We start from the raw sequence: 3,764 nt of genomic DNA on the forward strand, positions 1-3,764 counted from the left end.
ATAGTGAACGTAGCTTTGTAGTTGATGGCCGCATTTTCCCTACACCAGCATCACGGGTGCTTGCTCTAACTTGGCAGCATGATATGTGGTTGCATGTTGCATATGGTGTATCTCTCCCTAATAATAAAGCACGGATTGATTTTGTTGGGTTCATCGTCACAATACTTTTTTGTCCGGTCGTAATACGTTTTTATGATTCGTATAGACAAAATCATAATATAAACGAGGTGGTACTGATAGCATGTTCTTTTCTTCTCTCTCCACCTGTTGTTCATTCGCGGCCTCCCGGGCTGGCCCCGATCCATGGCCTCTCCTTCCACCCAGATCCGATCCGTCACCGATCGTCCGTGGCGCGAGCGCCGGGCCTCCTCCTCAATCTCCTCGTTCTGCACCGCCTCGATTGCACTGCGCACACGCGCTCCGGAGCCATTGCCGCTTTTTGTCGAGTCGCGTGATCGATGTCCGACCGGCACCGCAACCGGCCTCTTGTGAAGTTCCCGACCGCCGTCCCCTGCACCTCCTCCCGCGTCTCCCCACCTCGCATGTGCAGCACCGTTGCTGCACGTCTCCAGCGCCATCTGCTGCTGCCCCGCAGTCAACCGCTTGCACGCCATGGGCAGCGGCCATGGACCAGTTCGACAAGACGATGGTGCTTGCGGGCGGGATGCCCCTCGCCGCCGGCACCTTGACCATACCCTCTGAAGATGTGGGAGTACTTGGGCACTCTTGTGTGACGCCTCTGCACTGTCTTTGAGGAGCACGATGACTACCTGGAGGCCAAGCCGTTTGATGTGTCCGTCAGGCCCGTACTTTCCTGCCTCTTCCCTGTCCTCCCCTCTTACTCTCAAACTCGAGCACCAACTCGACGGCAAGCACCAAGCAGCAGCTCAACCAAAGCCCGGTACTCTTTCTGAATTTTATTTGTACCTGCAGCACATACCCTCTATGTCTGATGCTGAATTTTGAACACAGAAATACATTGAACGGACAAGTGCTGAACCGGTTTTCTGACAAGCCTGATTGATTCAATCCTCATGTGCTTGTGTCAATGCATGCAAGGGAGCAAGCGTACTGGAGGGATGGTTGGAAGGAGAGTAATTTGCTACAAAGCTTATTATTTATGGTTATTTCCTGAATCTCTGATATAATATACAATACATTATGTAGAAACCAAAATGATGTTCATAGAGATCTCAGAATTAGGTGAATATCATTTATGCTTGTGTTATATTTTTCATTTTATGATTTAGCACCGCTCGCCAACTATGGTTACCGTGTGTGGCTTGAATCCAATAGCATGTGATTGAACAAATGAACGAAATATAGGTGAAACATTTAATTTTTAGAAGAGATGGGTGCTACATACTTCAGTTCAAGTGTTCCCTAAATTTTTTTATAGTTTGCATTGAGACACAGTAATTGCTTAAAGCATGTATTTGACTGCAATGTTGCTTGCCAGCATCTCCACCATTCATCTTGTCACTGATAGAACCCCGGGCTCTTCCACCTATAGCAAACAAATAAAAGGACTTGATTTATGGGCTTGTAAATTGGTTGTATCTACATGGAAGGTTACTACAACACTACGCATATCTTGCAGATGTTTTTCTTTTGCTGAAAATAGTAGGTGAGTATTAATCTTCTGCAGGTTTTGTATTTGACACTATTTTGTATGTTTAAAGGATAAACTTCTATGGCTCTTTTCACTTCAGCAAGTGAACAACTTGTATCACTTATGATATTCGTTGTGCTATACTTATAACTGAAATACGTAGCATAGCGCATGTTACACTATCCGCTTGTCCAAAAACTAGAACAGCCAGCCGATGTTGGGTAGTGGTGTATCCTTATATTTATGTTGATAGTTGTTGAGGATTTGTTGGGTGTAACCTAAAGGACACTTCATATGGCCCTATTGCAACGCACGTGCTCTTTTGCTCCGGTTGATGGAGAAGTTGCAGTAGGCTGAAGACATCCATCAAGGCCGAGGACCAGGAGATGAAACGGTGAGTGACAGAGTGTACTGGTGCATGTTGTGGCAGCTGTGCAGTTGACAAATGAGTATTGGCTCTCATACCTTCAACTTACTTTTAGAAACTACACATATTCGCACAATGTACTAATCGTGCAGTGTGCTTTGATGTAGAGTGGTGTTCTCCATGTTGTTAGCATAGGAGTATTGTTACAATGGCAACATATGATCGAAATGCCCATGTATCATAATTTATGGTGTACCTGATATTCGGAGCATATGTCCAATGCTATTAGCTGTGTATTCTGTTCTATGATCAAAATTTGTAATATAGGAAGATGGAGCTAATGATATATTCACTCACAAGGTAAGTAGTTGATAGGATCATGTACATGTGGGAAGATCAGGTTTTCCTTTCTAAATGATCATTTATATGTTACTAGCGTACATATCAATTTTTTTATGGTTGATTAGCATATCGACCGAGGACACGGACGCTGCTGTCATCAAGGCCATGGACGGTATTGTGGTCTCCCATTTGCGTGCAATTTGAAAAATTGCCCCACATTACCTGGGACATTGATCTAACACCACATCTTCCTTTTTATTTGATTCAATAATACACTTTGATGATAACTGGATAGAATACCACAAACTGAGTTTTTCTCACTTTTCGCGTCCAGGCCCACACATCATATTTTTTTGGATGATTTTGCCCTAGGTTGTTTTTACCTAGCGACCTGGACTCCTGGTTCTATCGAAACAAAAACAAGGGATACCTACACACACGAAGTAGAGGAACATAGGTGCCATCTTGCCGTGCTTCCTTCCTAGAGCGCCGTCACCACGACGCGCCTCCTTCCCACATTACCACTTCGCCTGCGTGTCACCCATTTATGTGGAGGATTAGATGTCGTCCGCTCCCTTGCCATGCCGGACAAGAAGGGCGCCGCCATCCGCTGTGCTCCAGTCGCTCCCTCGTCGATGCCACTTCCGTGTACATATTGAGATAGCTGCGGAGGGTGGGGCTCTCTTTCAGCTCGACGAGATTGCTTTTCAAGTTTTAAATATTTTCTTGCGCTAGCACGATTGAATGACATGTATGATGGTGGTCGAGTTCATCATCTTGAGACTGACAAGTGAACAGAGTAGCCACCAATGGCAAGGATCAAAAGGAGTATAAGCAACAACTCAAATGGAATATCGTGTTAAAATACAAAAATGTGGTTCTAAGGTTTACTGGTTAGGGGTGTACATTGTTTTTTCCCCTGTTGCAAACAAGATCTCCAAGTTTGCAAACGTTTCCATGATACTTGAATCAATATTTTTCTATATCTTCATGTCATAGGAGCCGTAATTTTCAGATCATCTACACACCTCACACAAGAAACATGAACTTGCGAAAAGCTAGAACATGACAACTTTTGCATGTTTTGTGTGTGTTTTCTACCCGTCGCCAAAGCACAATTAGTCAGACTCGGAGTACACGATGTGTGCAACACAAACTCCACAGTTTTCTATCTTATATTAGCCAGGGGTGGAGGATTTTGGTACAATGCTCATAATATCATTGGATATGAATAGCGCTACACTATACATTCCCTAAACCTAGCCAACACTGGTTCATGGAAATTTGTGTTACCTCCGTAGTGAGGCAAAGACATTGTACTAAAATGAATTTCACTATTTTTGGTATAATGCGATATATATAGGGCTCCACTAAGCAACCCCAACAAAGGCATGAAGAGATACTCGCAATGGGATGGATATTTCTATGGTTTAAATTACATAC

The 3,764-nt window shown here is 44.0% G+C and overlaps 1 long non-coding RNA gene across 1 annotated transcript; it reads left to right on the forward strand.

Annotated features, from left to right (window-relative positions):
- The first annotated feature begins 239 nt into the window (after positions 1–239).
- On the forward strand, positions 240–2,250 carry LOC147971105 (uncharacterized). The gene is made up of 2 exons (XR_015604533.1): positions 240–901; positions 973–2,250. It is a non-coding gene; the product is annotated as an uncharacterized LOC147971105 (long non-coding RNA).
- The last annotated feature ends 1,514 nt before the right edge of the window (positions 2,251–3,764 follow it).

This window comes from Triticum urartu, chromosome 5A (genome assembly GCF_056163025.1).
Source record: "Triticum urartu cultivar PI428250 chromosome 5A, HENAU_Tu73, whole genome shotgun sequence".
NCBI lineage: Eukaryota > Viridiplantae > Streptophyta > Magnoliopsida > Poales > Poaceae > Triticum > Triticum urartu.